Source organism: Sphaeramia orbicularis, chromosome 16 (assembly GCF_902148855.1).
Source record: "Sphaeramia orbicularis chromosome 16, fSphaOr1.1, whole genome shotgun sequence".
NCBI classification, from domain to species: Eukaryota; Metazoa; Chordata; class Actinopteri; order Kurtiformes; family Apogonidae; genus Sphaeramia; species Sphaeramia orbicularis.
Window position 1 is genome coordinate 16,957,162 of NC_043972.1, and position 22,493 is coordinate 16,979,654.

The window sequence follows — 22,493 nt, forward strand, 5'->3', positions numbered from 1 at the left end:
TAAGGGATCATTTAAAGTGGGGAAACATTTGAAGCATTATTATACCGTGTCGGGAAATGACACCCCATCATCTTGAGGCTTTGGCTTAATCCCACGTCCTCTTCCCGACATCCTGACCTACTGAGTATTCTGCGATAAATGAACGGTGGCCGTTCCGTAGACCTACTCGTAGCTTGTCGCGATCAGCGTCTGGCGCGTTTGTTTCAGTGCATTGTTAAAATTTATGTGTACTCGATGGCAATCACGCTGGCGGTATAACGGTCGGGAAATCAATGGTATAAGTGTTGTTTGTGCATGGAACTGGGCTGGCGGATGGCGATAGGCGGAAATGGCGGTAGCTAATGGAATAATGCATTGGGGATTTTTGTGCAATGGTTTTGGTCGGCGGTGAGCGAAAATGGCGGTATAACGGCGGGCGGTTTAACGAGAGTAGACTGTAATTAGTATTAATCAATTCATCACTTTATTAAAGAGGAATAGTTTTGTTAGGCTTTAAAAAATTATATACTATTGCAGTGTTTTTCAACCTTGGGGTCAGGACCCTACATGGGGTCGCCTGGAATTTCTAGTAATGAAAAAAAAAAAGATATAAACAATAAAAATTACTAATAAAAATATATGGTGAGTAGAGAGAGACAATCCCTATACATAAAAGACATGACAAACTGTGAAGCTGAAACTGAAGCACTGTGGTTCTGTTTATCTTTCAAATGTTCATTGTGGTCGGTTTCAGATGCTGCAGCTCTTTCATAATTCATAGTTTGAGTTCTTGTTTGTTCAGTATTAATTGTCAGCCTTGTAAATCCAAGCTGGACTGACTGTACATATCCTGACCAAGGAAAATAAAATTCTCACTTTGTGCAGTAATCTACACTTGGCTTTTCTGTGCTTCGTCCATAATAATATACATTATATAGGCTAAATGTTGACTAAAATTAATGTTTATTTGCAACATGGTAAAGCAAACTGTTACATGATCAAAAAAAATTTAATTGTAGAAAAAAAAAAGTCTTCATTTTGAATGTCTGTGGAAATTTGTGATGTTAAAATGGGGTCACGAGCCAAAAAAAGATTGGGAAACACTGAACTATTGTGATGAAATACATCAATTCAGGTGTCAGTTGTTGTAAAAACCATCTGCAAATGTATATAAACCAGAGTTCCATGAGTTGAACGCTGTACATTCCCTCTAAAATTGTCCCAGTGTTGACCTTAGGGTTTTTTAGTGGTGAATATTTATAAATGCTATGACATAGTAAAAACCTACAGTGAGTTGGAGTGAGTAGCTTTTCTTAAACAGCCATCAATTTGCCTGAGACTATTAAGTTTGGACAATTCCAGGATTCAGTGGGGTCATCAATGTATGAAAATTGAGAATCTTTGGGATATGATGGAGAAGTCGATACCCAGTGGACTGAAACTCCATTATAAATACAAGATCTTGGCAAAAAATGAATACAACTATGGATGGAACAAATGTTGTGACATTTATTATGACACTGTAAAGGATGCCACAGTGAACAGGTCCTGTAATGAAATCTTCGAGCGGTCCAATAAAATATGTGAGGTTTTTTGTATGTCCATGTGGAGCTGAAGCTGTGGATTCTGCTCGAAGCGACTAGACTAGATTAGGGGTGGCTGTGGCTCAGTTGGTTGAGCGGGTTGTCCAATGACCGAAGGGTTGGCCGTTTGAATCCTGACTCTGAATGTCCACATGTCCAAGTGTTCTTGAGCAAGACACTGAACCCTAAATTGCTCCCAGTAGAGTCTGGCCTGGCATGGCAGTCACATATTACACTGGTCAACAACAAATTTATTAAGTTTTTTGAGCTGATTTAGGATAATTTTGGTGTGCTGAATCCAAAAATCACATTGGAGGTGATGGTCAGGGAGGAAATAATGGCATCTGACAAGGAAAAAAAAAACATATTTAAAAGGACAATGACCTTTATTGGCTTATGTAACAGTTTACCTCAAAGGCAAAATGACCTATAACTAGGTATTTACAGGAATACCAGAGAAATATACTGTGTGTGTGTATATGTATACAGTACAGGCCAAAAGTTTGGACACACCTTCTCATTCTTTGCATTTTCTTTATTTTCATGACTATTTACATTGTAGATTCTCACTGAAGGCATCAAAACTATGAATGAACACATGTGGAATTATGTACTTAACAAAAAAGTGTGAAATAACTGAAAACATCTCTTATATTCTAGTTTCTTCAGAGTATCCACCCTTAGCTCTGATGACTGTTTTGCACACTCTTGCCATTCTCTTGATGAGCTTCAAGAGGTAGTCACCTGAAATGGTTTCCTAACAGTCTTGAAGAAGTTCCCAGAGATGCTTAGCACTTGTTGGCCCTTTTGCCTTCACTCTGCGGTCCAGCTCACCCCAAACCATCTCGATTGGGTTCAGGTCCGGTGACTGTGGAGGCCAGGTCATCTGGCGCAGCACTCCATCACTCTCCTTCTTGGTCAAATATCCCTCACACAGCCTGGAGGTGTGTTTGGGGTCATTGTCCTGTTGAAACATAAATGATGGTCCAACTAAACGCAAACCGGATGGAATGGCATGTCACTTCAGGATGCTGTGGTAGCCATGCTGATTCAGGTTGCCTTCAATCTTGAATAAATCTCCAACAGCGTCACCAGCAAAGCACCCCCACACCTCCCCCTCCATGCTTCACGGTGGGAACCAGACATGTAGCATCCATCCGTTCACCTTTTCTGCGTCGCACAAAGACACGGCGGTTGGATCCAAAGATCTCAAATTTGGACTCATCAGACCAAAGCATAGATTTCCACTGGTCTAATGTCCATTCCTTGGGTTTCTTGGCCCAAATAAATCTCTTCTGTTTGTTGCCTCTCCTGAGCAGTGGTTTCCTAGCAGCTATTTGACCATGAAGGCCTGATTCACGCAGTCTCCTCTTAACAGTTGTTGTAGAGATGTGTCTGCTGCTAGAGCTCTGTGTGGTATTCATCTGGTCTCTAATCTGAGCTGCTGTTAATTTGCGATTTCTGAGGCTGGTGACTCAGATGAACTTATCTTCAGCATCAGAGGTGACTCTTGGTCTTCCTTTCCTGGGGCGGTCCTCATGTGAGCCAGTTTCGTTGGAGTGCTTGATGGTTTTTGCGACTGCACTTGGGGACACATTCAAAGTTTTTGAAATTTTCTAGACTGACTGACCGTCATTTCTTAAAGTAATGATGGCCACTTGTTTGTCTTTACTTAGCTGATTGGTTCTCGCCATAATATGCATTCTAACAGTTGTCCAATAGGGCTGTCAGCTGTGCATCAACCTGACTTCTGCACAACACAACTGATGGTCCCAACCCCATCAATAAGGCAAGAAATTCCACTAAGTAACCCTGACAAGGCACAGCTATGAAGTGAAAACCATTTCAGGTGACTACCTCTTGATGCTCATCAAGAGAATGCCAAGGGTGTGCAAGGCAGTCATCAGAGCTAAGGGTGGCTACTTTGAAGAAACTAGAATATAAGAGATGTTTTCAGTTATTTCACACTTTTTTGTTAAGTACATAATTCCACATGTGTTCATTCATAGTTTTGATGCCTTCAGTGAGAATCTACAATGAAAATAGTCATGAAAATAAAGAAAATGCGAAGAATGAGAAGGTGTGTCCAAACTTTTGGCCTGTACTGTATATATATACAATAATAACACTGGTCAACAACAAATTTATTATTTAAGTTTTTTGAGCTGATTTAGGATAATTTTGGTGTGCTGAATCCAAAAATCACATTAATTTTTCTCAGTCAGGTCAACTTTCTGAACTATGCTACATACTGGCTTTTTAACATTTTTGCTTACATTTATGGGCATTTTCACATCATATGATACAAAATTCTTTCATATTTCTTGCAATAAACGAGTTCTGAAGATTTTACTTCTGCCAATTTATGATTGTTTTTTTTTTTAATATTACAGGTGAATGAAATGGCTTCGACTAGAAGATCTTGCAAAAATAAGCCTGACGTATTCTGTTACATCTGTGGTGAATACACCATTGTACCTAACAGGAATCCTGTTAGAAAATGATTTTTTTTTTCTCTTTAAACCTATTTTGGGTGAGAACTATATAAAAAAAATCAACTGATAAAGTCACAAAAATGTATCAATGCATGTTTAACTTTGGAGGTGATGGTCAGGGAGGAAATAATGGCATCTGACAAGGAAAAAAAAAAACATATTTAAAAGGACAATGACCTTTATTGGCTTATGTAACAGTTTACCTCAAAGGCAAAATGACCTATAACTAGGTATTTACAGGAATACCAGAGAAATATACTGTGTGTGTATATATATATATATATATATATATATATATATATATACAATAATAACACTGGTCAACAACAAATTTATTATTTAAGTTTTTTGAGCTGATTTAGGATAATTTTGGTGTGCTGAATCCAAAAATCACATTAATTTTGCTCAGTCAGGTCAACTTTCTGAACTATGCCACATATTGGCTTTTTAACATTTTTGCTTACATTTATGGGCATTTTCACATCATACGATACAAAATTATTTCATATTTCTTGCAATAAATGAGTTCTGAAGATTTTACTTTCGCCAATTTATGATTGTTTTTTTTAATATTACAGGTGAATGAAATGGCTTCGACTAGAAGATCTTGCAAAAATAAGCCTGACGTATTCTGCTACATCTGCGGTGATTTTTTTTTTTTTCTCTTAAAACCTATTTTGGGTGAGAACTATATAAAAAATCAACTGATAAAGTCACAAAAATGTATCAATTTTGTGAGAAGATCAAATTTTTCAAAATCAAATTAGCCAAAAAACCTGACCTGATTGAGAAAAACAGATGTCATTTTTGGATTTAGCGGTGCAAAATGGTCCTAATTCAGTTGAAAAAACCTAGACAACTTGCAAAAAACATTTTTTTGTAACCCAGTGTTATTAGCTGGTGTATGAGTGGGTGAATGTGAGGAATTGTAAAGTGCTGTCTGCACCACTAAGGTGTAGAAAATGCACTGTATAAGTGCAGTCCATTTAGAAAATAGAAACCCAAACAAAAACAGGTTCTGTGAGGTACAAATTTTGTTGTTTTTGTCTTAACCCTTTACAGGGAACTCATAAGCCCCTTTTTCACAGCACTTCCGTTCCAGGAATATTTCACCATTTTATTCAAGAACGACATCAGTGTAAATGAAATGGTGGGATCATTTAGTCCCACGTGGTGATACGCGCTGATAATGGGGGGTAAATATGACAAATTTATAGGGCCCAGCATTTGTGGGGGACCCATAGAGCAGAGGAGGGGGTCCAGTGGATACAGGCTAGAAGTGGTGAAAATGTCCTGTAAAATTCGCTGTATAAGAGACACAGAAGTCAGGAATCGGACGTTCAAAGCATGTTAAGTTTCTGTTTCGTTTTCACACTAGCGCAAATGACATTATATGTGGATGGCACTGAATTTTATGAAAGGGCCCACAATGTTTAGCTTTCATGGGGCTCACAGTTGGTAGCAGTGCCCCTGGGTCCCACCTCTCTAAGTAGTAACAGCTGTGATAAAGGTAGAACCATGATTCTAGAACGCTATGTATAAGGAACACCTCTCATTCTGCAACCAAGGTGTGATGTTTTGATGACGTATTCCGCGTGAGAACCCTCGTGCCGGGCTGTGTAGAGTAAGCAAACATATCATCGCAACCAGAAAGATGTCGAACTGGGGAGACGCCGAGATTCGTGAGCTGTTGTCACTTCGGGTGGAGGACTCTATCCATGCTAACATTTGTGGAACAGTGAAAGACTCTGGAGAGGTTAGCAACACCGCTATGCTCGGGGTATTTCCGACACGCAAGTTATACATCACGCTATACGCCGTGTTGCATCACAGCCCCTTTGATTCCGGAATGCAGGTCCGCTGTGTAAAAGTCCAGCCTGTCTCACCTCTGTTACTCCTTTGTCTTGGCTGGGGAAATCGGTCAATGGTGGAAAAAAAGTTGGAATCACCATATCACCTTTTTTTTTTTTCTAGGATCTCTTTGTAAAAGTGGCTATAGAAAAACTTTGAAATTCCAAATTTCAACTTTAGTTTGCTATTGGAAGACCTAACAAGACTTTATTACTTTGTGAAATTTTCCCCAATTTTTTAATCATTATGTAAAAAATCAAGGTTAATGGAATTACAGTATTTGGTTCCTTACCTATAAGGGGCAAAAAAAAGAAAAAATCTAATTAGTGTACGTAAAAACACAAGAAAAACACATGTAAGGTGAAAGGAACATGTCTTTTAGAACATTTGAACAAAATAAGTGCTGATCCAGACCCCTGTTCACATCCACATTATCCCTTTGAACATCATTCCTTACATTAGTACCATTACTTCATGGTACCTAACAAAGCAGGTACACTGTTCATGCAGAGATGGACCTTACAGACCCTGTAGACCACTTTGGACCTAAGATTGTTGCCTCACTGTAACAGTTACAGTCACTGTCTTGTAGCGTGTGCAGAAATGACCAAAAATAGTCACTTGCTTGATAAAAAGTTAAAAGTCTGATGGTTTTCAAGAAAGAAAAAACTGCTTCATTTCCCTGCTGAAAAAAGCCTTTCTGATGTCAGTTAAAGCAGTGAAAATACACTTGAGTTGAGGGTTTTTAAGATGGATATTTATTTGGTGGCCTAAAATTCACATCAATAAAACAAACCCTGAAAGCTTTCAGAGCCATCTATGGTCGTACATAAGGCCTGGAACACACTGGTTGCCTCTTGCTCATGTAGCGGTTGTGTTGCTTGTTGGTTTCATTTTGGCTGCCGTGTTAACAGATTGGAGCAGCCACACCGACTGCTTGTCAGGCGCACGTCAAGCCCATTTTTCATGCATGAGGCAAGCAGTTTGCAGCAAAATAGCCTGGGGACGTCCTTGGAAAAACTCCTGTTTCACACATCCACGCCTCCTCCCTCCTACCCTCAGTGGGTTTTTAGCACCTTCATATCACGCAATGGGCAGGGTTAGGCACGCTAATGGTTAATTTTGTTTTAACCCCTTATAGAGCACTCATAGAAATACTCTGAAATTTAACCCTTTCATGCATAAGTCACTACAGTGGACGGTTATTCTACAGCTGTTTTCTTGTGTATTAATGGGTTTTGTTGTTTTAGCTTCATATCAACCAACACAGTCAAGATTAAGGTCAAGATTACTTTATTTATACCCGTAGGTAGATTTGTTTTGCAGTCTAGGTGATTGCCTTGGCATTACAACAACACTTACATTGAACATGCAAGACAGGTACTTGATCACGCTTACAGACAGGACAAAAAGACAGGACAAAACAAAAAACAAAACAAAAAGTGCTCAGTGTTCCACCATTCATCGGTATAGCAGCATGGATAAGTAAATAAAATAGGTGAGATCAAATAAATAAAAACAATATGCAATACAACACAATAAAAACCAGAAAAGATAAAACAGATAAAACAATAAAAACAATCCGGGATAAAAACCTGAGTAAGAACATACAAATAAATAAAAAATTAAAAAACTGGAAGTCACATAATAATAAATAGAGCAAAAAAAAAAACAAAAACAGTGGACACTTACACACCATCTCGTACCCTGACATTCAGACCATTACTGTAACTTTGCTGTTCTTGATAAACCTGATCTGCAGTGACATGTTTTAGTGTAAATCAATTTTTAATTGTTAGACAAAAAGTGTTTTGTTTTGTTTTGGTTTTTTTGCATATTATCTCCATGAAGTGAGTAATTACTAGCATTAGAATATGTTAAAATGTGAGAAGACATCAGATTAGCAGCATTAAAAATGTTTTTATTTCATTGTTTTCATATCACTTTCTGACATTGGCTTTTAAATATGTTTCTTTACTTCAAAAATTAAATGCATGGATATTTTTGTAACTCTATAGGAAAAAAAAAACTTGATCACATTGTTTTTTTTATCCTACGGAGGAATAAAAACACTCAAGAAAAAAATCTTGACTAAGGTTCTCATAATTCATGCATGAAAGGGTTAAAATTAGTGTGTTATTGAAGGACATTACAAGACTATTTGGTGAAATTTTTCAAAATGTTTTATTTTTATGTAGAATATCAAGGTTAATGAAGTTACCATATTTAGTTCCTTACCCATTGGTGGTTAAAAAAAAAGAGATAGATAGATAGATAGATAGATAGATAGATAGATAGATAGATAGATAGATAGATAGATAGATAGATAGATAGATAGATAGATAGATAGATAGATAGATAGATAGATAGGGGGGAAAAATAGAGGAAAAACACATGTAAGGTGAAAGGAACATGTATTTTAGAACATTAAAAGATAATTTTTAGAACATTAGACCAACATGCGTGCTGATCCAGACCTCTGTCCACATCCACATTATCCCTTTGAACGTCATTCCTTACATTAGTACCATTACTTCATGGTACCTAACAAAGCAGGTACACTCACTGTTCATGCAGAGGTGGACCTTACAGACCCTGTAGACCATATTGGACCTGAGGTTGTTTCCTTTCTGTCCTCACTGTCATATTGGAAATTACCAAAAATAGTCACTTGCCCAATAAAGGGTTAACCTGCTAGAAAATTGGTGTATATAATGTGCTAATTCAGAAGTTCCAAAGTGGGGTATATATACCCCCAGGGGTACTTAGAAGAAGCCCAGGGGGTACTTCCAAATATTTTGGAAACATACATTAAATAAGTCATCATGTACCAAATACTAAATAGTTACAGTTAGTTAATACAATAGTTTTATTGTCAATCATCTTGTTTAATCTTTGGTAAAATTTTAAGAACATTTCTATTTTCTGTGAGTCAAAATCAGTTTGAGTAGCCAAGTAAATGTTTTTTTTTTTGATGAAAGGTTCATTTATTAATTAATAACCAATGTATTTAATTTTCTTATCAATAAAAGAGGGCACTTTTCAGTTTATGTTTTGCACACAAAATTTACTTTAAAAAAAAAAAAAAAAAGTTATTTTCTATATATTACAGATAAATATATGTTGTTTGTTTACAAAGTTTTGAAAATACAAACAGACACCTTTGGCACAGGAACAAATTTTGCCTATTTATTTATTTAAATCAAAAATGCTGAAGCGAGAGTTGGAGGTACTTGGCTGGAAAAAGAATGTTTAAGGGGGTACTCCACTGTAAAAAATTTGAGAACCACTGTGTTAATTTACTGGGGAGATTGAAGGAAATGAGAACTTGTCCAGTCACACATAGGCTGTAGGTTTGGGTATGTTGTGGTTATTAAAACATCTTCTAAACATAATACTTGCCTGACTCCACCTACTTTCTCATCTAGAGCTCAGGTCACCCACCATGTGAAATGTTGGAGGTTCAATCCCAGCTCCTACCCATGTCAAAGTGTCCTTGGGTTACACGCTGAACCCTGAATTGCTCTCAGAGGCTTCACCACTGTATTAATATGTGTGCAAATGGATGAATAAGACACACTGTAAAGCACAGTGACAGCCGATACGTCAGAAATGTGTCATATAAATGCAAGTCCATTTACCATAAAATCCATATAGATCACTCACTGGACCTGAGGGAAAGGGTTATGTGCATGTGTGAGGGTCAGAGGCTGCACCGGGGTGGGTTGGTTGGTTGGTTGGTCTTCATGAGTCTGATGGACTTGTGAAAGACTGTTTCTGAGCCTGCAGATCCCGGCCTGGAGGCAGCGGTACAGCTGGTCAGATGGGAGTAAGTGGAAGAGTCCATGGTTTAGATGGAAAGAGTCATGATTTATTCTTGTTTGTAGTGGATATGACTCAGCACATAGAGCAGGTCGTCCACTGTTAGTTTCTGCACTAATTAATGAAAGTGATGCAATGTAAAGTGCTGCAAGTGCAAGATGGAAGGAAACTCGCATTTACAGGGTGGGGAAGCAAAATTTACAATGAACATTTAGTTGTTTTTTCTCAGCAGGCACTACATCAATTGTTTTGAAACCAAACATATATTGATGTCTTAATCGTACCTAACACTATTATCCATACCTTTTCAGAAAATTTTGCCCATATGAGTAATCAGGAAAGCAAACGTCAAAGAGTGTGTGATTTGCTGAATGCACTCGTCACACCAAAGGAGATTTCCAAAATAGTTGGAGTGTCCATAAAGACTGTTTATAATGTAAAGAAGAGAATGACTATGAGAAAAATATTACGACAAAGTCTGGAAGATACTATTAAAGAAGAACGGGAGAAGTTGTCACCCGAATATTTGAGGAACACTTGCGCAAGTTTCAGGAAGCGTGTGAAGGCAGTTATTGAGAACGGAGGAGGACACAGAATAAAAACTTTTTCTATTATATATTACTGTCTTTCAAACTACTATTTCAAAACTATTACGAGAAAGTCTGGAAGTGGAGGAAGCAACAAAAAACGTACCAAAGCTTTTATTAAAGCTCTCAAATCCAAAATCCTAAAGGACCCAACCAAATCCATGAGAAAAATGACAATTGAACTTGAGGTAGACAACAAGAGCGTTAGAAATGCAGTAAAATATGATTTGAAGTTAAAATCTTACACAAGAACACCAAAACACTTGTTGACAACAGCAACAAATCCAATTTTAGCAATTTTTGGGAATCATGTTTATGGCCGCCTTCTAGCCCAGATCTAAACCCTCTGGATTCTGCTATTTGGGGCGTTTTAGAACATGCTACCAATAGAACATCACACAGCAATGTCGACTTTCTTAAAGATACTATTAAAGAAGAATGGGAGAAGTTGTCACCCAAATATTTGAGGAACACTTGCACCAAAGGAGATTTCAAAAATAGTTGGAGTGTCCATAAAGACTGTTTATAATGGAAAGAAGAGAATGACTATGAGCAAAACTATTACGAGAAAGTCTGGAAGATACTATTAAAGAAGAATGGGAGAAGTTGTCACTATATATTTGAGGAACACTTGCGCAAGTTTCAGGAAGTGTGTGAAGGCAGTTATTGAGAAAGAAGGAGGACACATAGAATAAAAACATTTTCTATTATGGAAATTTTCTTGTGGCAAATAAATTCTCATGACTTTCAATAAACTAATTGGTCATACACTGTCTTTCAATCCCTGCCTCAAAATATTGTAAATTTTGCTTCCCCACCCTGTACTAATAGTCTGTGCACAAGCCCAGATTAACCATGTGGGCAACTGGGCAATTGCCCAGGGGCCCGCAACCTCTCAAGGGCCCTGGGTAGCTCGGGCATAACGAAAATATCTGGTTATCTTTTGCTTATAAATGAAACTATCTATTGCGCTACACAGAAACCCTGCTCCTGCTGTCTGTGACCGTGAGCTGAAACCCTCTCCTCATTGGTCAGTCCAAAAAGCGAATCAGCGGTGATGCAAATCAACGTGCGTGCACTGAGCGGGATGTGAGACGTCAAGAACTACGCGATATACGCGACCTAGACGAATCAAAACATTGCAAACATGGAGAAGCAGCTAAGTGGGAGCGCCAAACAAAACTTAAAAAAGGAGAGGGACATCCTGGGGTTGTGATGATGGGGCCCTTGAATATTGTTGCCCAGGGTACAATGAAGTGTTAATCTGGCCCTGTCTGTACACTTTCCAGATCCCAACATTTTCCACTGTTCTTCTCTGCATCACATTGAGAATCTATGTATGCCCTTGAATTTGACAAAGAACCCTAGAGCCTGATGGAGTCAGAGATTTCCAGAGTTTATTTTTGTTTTTGTATATGGGTATGGTTATGAATTGGACAGTTTATTTTTGATAAGTATATTACTGCTAAGAAATGACGGTTTATTTTTGTGTATTATTATGAAATGGACAGTTTATTTTATTTTTTTTGATATGTGCACTATTACTGCTACGAAAAGGACAGAGTTTATTTTAATGTGAAATGCTGCTGCAAAATGGACAGTCTATCCTTGATATGTACAGCAATTTTTGTGTTTTGTGCTTAATCAGAATTTAGTCTGATATGTGTGGATTTTGAGTTACTTACGGAATCTGACATAGGAATTCAGGGTAGCTGAAGGATGAAGTAAGGGGGCGGGAGGTTATAAATTAAACTTCATCCCGCTCCTTTTTGAATGTTTGACTTTCTTTTATATAATTATTTTTGTGGTTTGATTTTAGTGCAATATTTGAAACAAACAAGTAATGCAGGAGTCATGTAACGCATTACAATTCTGAGAAGGTAATATTGTAAGGTAAGGAATTACTTTTACAGAACAGTAACAAGTAATCTGTAATGGATTACAGTTTGGAAGTAACTTGCACAACACTGGTAGCTAATGCTGCAAAGATCAACCCAGTCTTTTACATGCAAGGAACTTGGAAAGCCAACATACAGATGAAAAGTGCGAACAAAGGCGTCACGAAATTGCGGATTTTCTCACAGAGCGAACCTTCAGAGTTGTGTATTAACACGTCGAATACGGCAGCGCTGACCCACATGTCCATATGGAAATGTGTGCTAACTGAAAGCTCCGATCGGCTTTTGATGCCATCCAGAGTATTGACTGAGTGTTCCTCAAAGCCGTGGAAAAGGCAGAATATCGGCATGCCAATAAACAGCCCCAGCCTTTTTCTGCCTCCTCTCATCCACGCCAATACGTCTTTCCATTTCATTTGTGCTTGTGCCATCACTCTGCAGCACATCCCGCAATTAAAATGTACTGAGCCTGTGTCGCTGTCAGCACAACTTGTCATTTCTACTTGAGTGTCGTTTGAATTAAGGGAGTGCAGGAGAATTAATCTTGGGGATGGCACGTCGCAACGATCCTTTGTGCATACATATGACGCTCGGAGAGTACATCACAACATGAGTGAACGGTGAGTGATGTGCAGGTTGAGAGTCGACTTGACAAAAACAAATTGCATGCGTTTTTTTTTTTTTTTTTTTTTTGTGAGTATATTTTATGCATCTGTGACAAATTGTTAAAACTAATGCGGATAAACCCTATTTGTGTTAAACTGAAGATATATCTAGTACAGGGGTCTGCAAATTTTATTATCAAAAGAGCCATTTTGCCCCCTCTTTCGCCAAAAAAAATGGTCTGGAGCTGCAAAAAATAACAGAGCTTATAAACTTTTAAAAATTTTAATCTGTTTTTTTACATTTTATGTTACAACCACTGAATACAACAAACAGAAGTGCAGTGTGGAATGGATTCTGGTGTATGATTACTCTAAAAGTACACAGTAAAAGTAGTTCATAGTATTTGTGCTAATAGTATATGAAGTATTAATACCAAAAATACCAAATTCATGAGGTACTTATTGGAAAAAATAATTTTATTCAGTGAATTTAGTCTTAAAACCTATTTCAAATGAAAAAAAACACACTTTTGGAGCTTTGAAGGGAATCGGGCGTATGATTACTCTTAAAGTACTCAGTAAAAGTTTTTCATAGTATTTGTGCTTACAGTATATGAAGTACTAATACCAAAAATACCAAATTCACAAGGTACTTATTGGAAAAAATTAGTTTATTCATCATTGAATGTAGTCTTAAAGCCTATTTCAGAAGAAAAAAAAAAACACTTTTGGAGCTTGGAAGGGATTTTTGAGTATGATTACTCCAAAAGTACACACTAAAAGTAGTTCATAGTATTTGTGCTAATAGAATATGAAGTACTAATACCAAAAATACCAAATTCACGAGGTACTTATTGGAAAAAATAATTTTATTCATTGAATTTAGTCTTAAAACCTAATTCAAATGGAAAAAAAACAGACTTTTGGAGCTTTGAAGGGAATCGGGCGTATGATTACTCTAAAAGTACACAGTAAAAGTTTTTCATAGTATTTGTGCTTACAGTATATGAAGTACTAATACCAAAAATACCAAATTCACAAGGTACTGATTGGAAAAAATACTTTTATTCATCATTGAATGTAGTCTTAAAGCCTATTTCAGATGAAAAAACAAACACTTTTGGAGCTTGGAAGGGATTTTTGAGTATGATTACTCCAAAAGTACATAGTAAAAGTAGTTCATAGTGTTTGTGCTAGTAGTATATGAAGTACTAATACCAGATATACCAAATTTACGAGGTACTTATTGGAAAAAATAATTTTATTCATCATTGAATGTAGTCTTAAAGCTTATTTCAGATGAAAAAACACACTTCTGGAGCTTGGAAGGGATTTTTGAGTATGATTACTCCAAAAGTACACAGTAAAAGTAGTTCACAGTATTTGTGCTAATAGTATATGAAGTACTAATACCAAATATACCAAATTCATGAGGTACTTTTGGGAAAAAAAATAATTTTATTCATCATTGAATGTAGTCTTAAAGCCTATTTCAGACGAAAAAACACTTTTGGAGCTTGGAAGGGATTTTTGAGTATGATTACTCCAAAAGTACTCAGTAAAAGTAGTTCATAGTGTTTGTGAGAATAGTATATGAAGTACTAATACCAAATATACCAAATTCATGAGGTACTTATTGGAAAAAATGATTTTATTCATCATTGAATTTAGTCTTAAAGCCTATTTCAGACGAAAAAAACACTTTTGGAGCTTGGAAGGGATTTTTGAGTATGATTACTCCAAAAGTACGCAGTAAAAGTAGTTCATAGTAGTTGTGCTAGTAGTATATGAAGTACTAATACCAGATATACCAAATTTACAAGGTACTTATTGGAAAAAATAATTTTATTCATCATTGAATGTAGTCTTAAAGCTTATTTCAGACGGAAAAACAAACACTTTTGGAGCTTGGAAGGGATTTTTGAGTATGATTACTCCATAAGTACACAGTAAAAGTAGTTCACAGTATTTGTGCTAATACTATATGAAGTACTAATACCAAAAATACCAAATTCATGTGGTACTTTTTGGAAAAAATAATTTTATTCATCATTGAATTTAGTCTTAAAGCCTATTTCAGATGAAAAAACACACTTTTGGAGCTTGGAAGGGATTTTTGAGTGTGATTACTCCAAAAGTACACAGTAAAAGTAGTTCACAGTATTTGTGCTAATAGTATATGAAGTACTAATACCAAATATACCAAATACATGAGGTACATTTAGGAAAAAATAATTTTATTCATCATTGAATTTAGTCTTAAAGCCTATTTCAAACGAAAAAACACTTCTGGAGCTTGGAAGGGAATCTGTTGTAGGATTACCCCAAAAGTACACAGTACTCATACTCATACAGTCGTTCTATGAAAAGTATCGCTATTTATGGAAATGATTCTCTTCAAAACTCAACACTGCCTCCACAGCTCCCAGGTGTACTGCTCCATATTCTCCGTCTGGGTTCACATCTGCAAGCTCCTGGAAAACGGACAGAATTACGTGAGTAATAAACAAAGGATGGACAGAACGGAGACAGACGGACGTTTCTGTCCCTCCTTTGTATGTTACTCATGTAATTCTGTCCATAATTCCGTCCGTCCGTCTCCGTCTGCGTCTTTATCCGGAAGGCACATTCGCTCCATGCAGCTCATTTACCATAATTGTCGAATGAGTAGCGCAAAAGAAAAACGCTAGCGGCTGGCTTGACCATGCAGAGGAGAATCGCGGCTGGCTTGACCGCAGTAAAGGGAGGAGCCACTACAAGGAGGATGAAGAGCCACATGAGGCTCTGAGCTGAAGGTTGCCGACCCCTGATCTAGTACTAGGAGTCTGCTGATATTCTCTTTCTTTATAGTTAACAAATATAATGTGACAAGTAAAACACACAAAATGATGTAACGACCTTGTGTCTTCAGTGTCATTTTTAGCAAAAATAGCTGCGATTGTGTAGTTTTTGAAAAAATTACTGAGCCTCTGTGGAAAATCTTACCACTGAATTAATCCATAAAGACCCAGTGCTACTTTTGTGACAGTTTCCACACAAAATGTAACCTTTCTTACACAATTTATCACCTTTTATTATAATATTACCCTCTATATCACAGGTGTCAAACATGCGGCCCGGGGGCCAAATCCGGGCCTTCAGAGGGTCCAATCCAGCCCACGGGATAAATTTGTGAAATGCAAAAATTACACTAAAGATATTTACAATCAATGGTGTCGAAATAATTTTAATTCACGTTCCACATACAGACTCATACAGTTCAGTTACATTTCAAGTGGGTCAGAGCAGCAACATATCATAATAACCTATAAATAATGACAACCCCAAATTCTCTCTTTGTGTTTTTTTGGTGTAAAAACATAAAATTACATCAAAATGTTCACATTACCAAACTATACTTTTACAAAAAAACATGAATAATCTGAACAAATATGAACAAATGGAAATGTCTTAAGAAAAGTAAATGCAATTTTACCAATACTCTGCCTGTTACTTAATGTTTGCGCGATTGCAATGCACATGTGTACATGACAAACTGATAAACCGAGGTAGAATATTGTTAAAATTGCGGTTGTTTTTCTTAAGACAATTCAAGTTGTTCATGTTATTCAGATTTTTAAGGAAACTTAACAGATGTAAACCTGATCATAATAGAATTTTACTTTTTTCACTGGTATTATTTTATTGGTCCAGCCCACTTGAGATCAAATTAGGCTAATGTGGCCCTTGAATTAAAATGAGTTTGACACCCCTGCTCTATATTTAGCATTTTTCAGTGTAAATTATGTATTTTCCTATATTTAATTCGCTGATCATATAGAAGTTCATTAAAGCTCAGAGTAAATTCAGAGGTTATATCAAAAACAGAAAAAAAAACTGTAACACATAATACATCATTATTCTAAATGTGAACCTTACAAGTCATTTTTTGTGTTTTAATGGCGAAGGTTGGTGTAGTTGTTCTTGGGTTTGTTTGTTTTGTTTTTATATACATGTAAAAAAAATCAAAATTGTTCAATTCATTTTCAATTGTTTTGTCACATATGTTGCAGTGTTTGTATTGCCCAGTCTCTGCAAAACTCCAAATAAACAAAGGTTGAAAAAAAAAAAAAAAGAGAGAGTAAAAAGGGACTTTTCCCGCAAAGATATCAATAATTGAATGTAAAAACAAGTGTGTCCATCCACTGTCATTGATCCAATTCCATGGGTTTTACTGGTGAATCAATGTTGTAGAAGGTGACGATGTTTCCACGGTAACTACGGAGCCTCTGCACGTCCAAATGGGTCATATCTGATGACCATGAAAAGATGACAAACTGCATTTTACACCAATTATTTACATGTATTGACAGGATTAATGAATCAAAAGGGATGAATCAGTTTAGATCAATAGATGGTTTTGGTCACCAGTGGATGGTTGGGTCTTTATGGGTTAAAATAAAAATTCCTAGATTAGAAATGTTGAAATATGAGTATAAACAAACATAAAAACAGCATGCAAGAGTGAGACTGAAAAATGAAAACCTACACATTACCTTTACTGGACACAGAAGTGACACTATATTTTACTGCATATGATAGATTTATGGAGTCGCATCATTGACATTACTGACCGTGTTTTATTGAAAACATAAATAAACAAGGCCTCCCCATGTGCAGTTCAAGTACATGTAGTAAATCTAGACATGTCACCAATTGGACCAGTCATTGGACAGAAAGACCAGGGTCAGTGGTTCATAGATTTGGAAAAAAGTACAGAACTAAACTCCTTTTGCATTGTTCATCCACTGGCGACCAAAATAATTTACTGATATAAAAAGTTCAATACCTGTTGATCCACTAATCCTGTCAATACATGTAAATAATTGGTGTAAAATGCAGTTTGTCATCTTTTCATGGTCATCAGATATGACTCATTTGGACGTTCAGAGGCTTCATAGTGAACGTGAAAACACTGTCATCTTCTACAACTTAGGCTACATTCAGACTACAGGCAAATGTGGACCAAATCCGATTTTTTTTTTTTTTTTGTCCATATGTGACCTGTATCCAATCTGTTAAAGACAGTTTGAACAGAACAAATCCGATTTTTTTCAAATTCGACTCAGGCCACTGTCATATGTGGTCAATACAGATCTGATATTTTGCAACACGACTTCAGTCTGAACGGCCAGGTCGCATTTATCCGACCTTTACATCATTGAAATGCGACAAAGGCAGGGCAAGGCTAGGCAGATTTATTTGTATAGCACAATTCATACACAGGGCAATTCACAGTGCTTTACAAAAATGGAAAAGAGACAGATTAAAAACACACAATTACAATTAAAACATAATCAATAAAACATAAATAATGATCAATTAAAACAAAGTAAAAGATCAGAGTGTAGATAGAACCCTTTCAGTTGTTCTATGCACAGTTGAACAGAGCTGTTTTCAGCCTGGACTTAAACATCGTCACAGTAGAGGTCTGTCGCACGTCATCAGGAAGACTGTTCCAGAGTTTAGCTGCATAGAACTGAAACGCAGCTTCACTCTGTTTAGTCCTGACTCTGGGCACCAGCAGAAAACCAGTCCCTGAGGTTCTTAGGGTCCAAGATGGTTCATACAGGACCAACATGCCACAGATGTACTTTGATGTTAGACCATGGACAGACTTATAAACCAGCAGAGCTGTTTTAAAGTCTATTCTCTGAGCAACAGGAAACCAGTGCACAGATCTGAGCACAGGACTAATATGGTCGTACTTCCTGGTTCTAGTCAGGACCTGAGCAGCAGCGTTCTGGATGGACTGCAGCTGTCTGACAGCTCGTTTAGAGAGTCCAGTGAGAAGGTAAATGTCACAATTCTGCATCTCAGGAGGAGGAACGGCAGGAAAAACATATTTACTTGTGCATGTGGGTCACTTCAGGGTCAAATTCAGTTCATACTAGGGATGCACCAATACTGATACGAGTATCGGCATCGGCTTCGATACTCAGTGTGTGTACTCGTATTTGTACTCGTAAAAGATATCCGATACAAATGCACCGATCCCACTTACGGCCGTTTGACATTCCCAGTTCAGTGCAGCAGGTACGCAGCAGTGGAATAATGTGTGGGGAGTGTGAAGAGTGTGGAGATTTTTCAAAATAAATGACAGTGATAAAAGTAACGCTGACTGCAAGTAACGTTAAAGACTGACGCAGTGTTCTGTCCGTCCTCTGCGTACATTCCATCTGTTTTCCAGGTGCTGGCGGATGCGTACCCAGATGGAGAATACCAGCGGGAGTACGGAGCGGTGCGGACCGCCACCACCAGAAATGACAACGAAACTTATCGCTCATTTCTCTTTTCGCTACCTGCTGAAGCTAAACTTTTAAACCTTACCAATGAAAACGCTGCAACATTAGTGTTGCCTCTGTCGTCTCCATGTTTGTTATTACTGACTTTCTTCTTCTTCTCAAAAAACTTTACTCTTCTTCGTGGTATTTGTCCAGTGTGGTTAATTCAGAGCGGCGCCCCCTGGTGGATTAATTGAGAAACGCTCATTCCAACACATTAAATGTCAGTAGCAGCACTTTGTTCCAGTCAGACTAATGACAACGACAATAAAGCAGATTTACAAAAGGAACTAAAAACTGGAATGGGATTATTAACTCTTTAAGTGCCAGACAGATAAGGGGCTAATAAGCCTTAAAAGTGCCACAGCATTTGGCTGTTTTTCAGTATTTCGCGTCGTTTTCATAATATTTGAAGAATCCTGCAGGAAACCGCTCGGTAACATCCGACCGATTGCTGATTAGATCCAAAACACATCGGACGCAGCCGATTCATTATTGATCGTAATTTGCATAATTTATAATAATAATAATAATAATAATAATAATAATAATAATCTTTATTTATATAGCACTTTTCATACATTAAAAACTGTAGCACAAAGTGCTTTACATATCAGTTTAAAAATCAGTACCGCCCCCCCACCCACACCCACCCACTCACCCGCACACACACACATACACATGCAAACCCACATATACATGCAAACCCACAAGCTCACACATACTTAAGAAGACTGACTGAGCACGGGTAGACCAGAACAAAAATGTACAAGTAAAAGTAAAACATCAATTTAGGAGGCGCTGTCTCAGGGAGCCATCCGCACCAGGATGCAGCCGCCGACCCCGGCGACCAGGCACCAGCAACACAGCCCCACATCCCAACTAGTGGGAGAGGGCCAACTGGGACCCCCACCCACCAGAAAGGAGCGGACCCCAGTGAGAGAAGGCGCCGCCACAGCCCCCGGAGTCCACAGCCGCCCCCCCGGCATGGAGGGCTCCCTCTGATGAAACACCGGAGAATAAGAAACATTAAAAAGATATAAAAATATTATTCAGTCGCGTGACCTCAAATTCCCGTCTGCTTGGTCTCAAAAGGGGGACACAGAAAGAACGTCATCGAAATGGGGGTGGATGGTTTGTTTGTACACAATTATGGCGTGTTCTCCAAAGCCGATCTGATCGGCCCGTGGCACTTTACAGGTTGTTTTCGTAAAGCCGATTTAATCGGCCCATGGCACTGAAAGTGTTAAGTACTCGTATCGTTACTCAGTATCGGCAAGTACTCGATCTGGAAAAAAGTGGTATCGGTGCATCCCTAGTTCATACTCAAAACTGATAGAAGTCGCATTTAATGTATAATATGAATGAGCACACAAAAAAATGGGATTTTACCAAAAAATGTGAATTGTACATTCAAACCTGCTGTCTGAACGTACCCAGGGGTGTCAAACTCCAGTCCTCTAGGGCTGGTATCCTGCATGTTTTAGATATTTCCCTCTTCCGACACACCTGGGTCAATTAATGATCAGCTCATCATCAGGCTCTGCAGAAGCCTGATAACAATGGAAAGGCTTCCAGGTGTGATGGAAGAGGGAAATATCTAAAACATGCAGGATAACAGCCCTAGAGGACTGGAGTTTGACACTGTGCCATAGATTCACCAGTAAAACCCATGGAGTTGGATCAATGACAGTGAATGAAGACACTTGGTTTATGTTCAGTTAATGATATATTTCACTGACAAAGTCACGTTTTCTTCCATTTTCTCTGTTTTGATATAATAACTCTCAACTTTAATTTGAGCTGTTGTGAACATCTACATGATCAGTCAAATAAATATAGGAAAATACTTGATTTTTACTTCAAGAATGCAAAATACTGAGCATAATATATCAATAAATGTTGTCAAATCACTTAAAAGTTAAAAATAGGAACTGCCACCAAAGTAGCACTGGGTCTTTATGGTTTTGCTGTCACTGTAATAAACCTGGTGACTAATACGGTCTGAAGGAATAAAACCTGATCTATTCAGGTAGTTAGTAGACACTAGGAGACCCACATCAATTTGCCAGTAATAAAGGTTAAAGGTTAGGTGAATTCACAGTATTATTCTTGTATGGAAACAGGTGGAAAGTGGCTGTTGCTTGTTTTCTTCTCGTCACCTTTGGGTGTTCATCACTGTAACAATACCTGTACAGGGTGGGGAAGCAAAATTTACAACATTTTGAGGCAGGGATTGAAAGACTGTGTTTGACCAGTTAGTTTATTGAAAGTCATGAGAATTTATTTGCCACAAGAAAATTGACATAATAGAAAATGTTTTTATTCTATGTGTCCTCCTTCTTTGTCAATAACTGCCTTCACACGCTTCCTGAAACTTGCGCAAGTGTTCCTCAAATATATAGTGACAACTTCTCCCACTCTTCTTTAATAGTATCTTCCAGACTTTCTCGTAATAGTTTTGCTCATAGTCATTCTCTTCTTTCCATTATAAACAGTCTTTATGGACACTCCAACTATTTTTGAAATCTCCTTTGGTGTGACGAGTGCATTCAGCAAATCACACACTCTTTGACGTTTGCTTTCCTAATCAGGAAAACTCATATGGGCAAAAGTTTCTGAAAAGGTATGGATAATAGTGTTAGGTATGATTATGACATCAATATATGTTTGATTTCAAAACAATTGACGTAGTGCCTGCTGAGAAAAAAACAACTAAATGTTCATTGTAAATTTTGCTTCCCCACTCTGTACACTGTATAGTTGATAGAAAATACTGTACTTAAGAATCTTTTAAGAAATACTGTGCAGGTTCTGATGAGGAATAATGAAAACGACCATTTTGTTTGGCAGCTTTTAAATGAAAATCAAATCAGATTATTCTATTTTCATTCCCTTCATTACACAAATCCTTTTTTCCAGGGGAGCTCATGTCTTACTATGAGGAGTTACCATTTGCTCCCTGATCAAATCAAACTCAAAGTTAATTTTATGCATTAACGCAAACCTAATCATAATCATAATCATAATCAGGCTGACTGGGATTGTAGTTGGTGTAAACAGGGTGAGTCCATGTACGCATCTGCATAATTATTTAAAGAAGTCCAAACATGCATTTGTTCTTTCATCTTCATCGGTCACATTAGATGTATATGGGTGCTTCTATGAAACTGGGTTCATTTTGGTACCTGGCACTTTGCCAGCTTTTTAGACCCAATAATAAAAGAGAAATTTAGAAATATTTCCCCCCAGGATGTACCTAATAATGACCTCAGATAAATCCAAAAAAATTATTTTCTTTTTTTGAGCCATCCCAAAGTTAATGAACTTTCTTTTTTTTTTTTATTCTT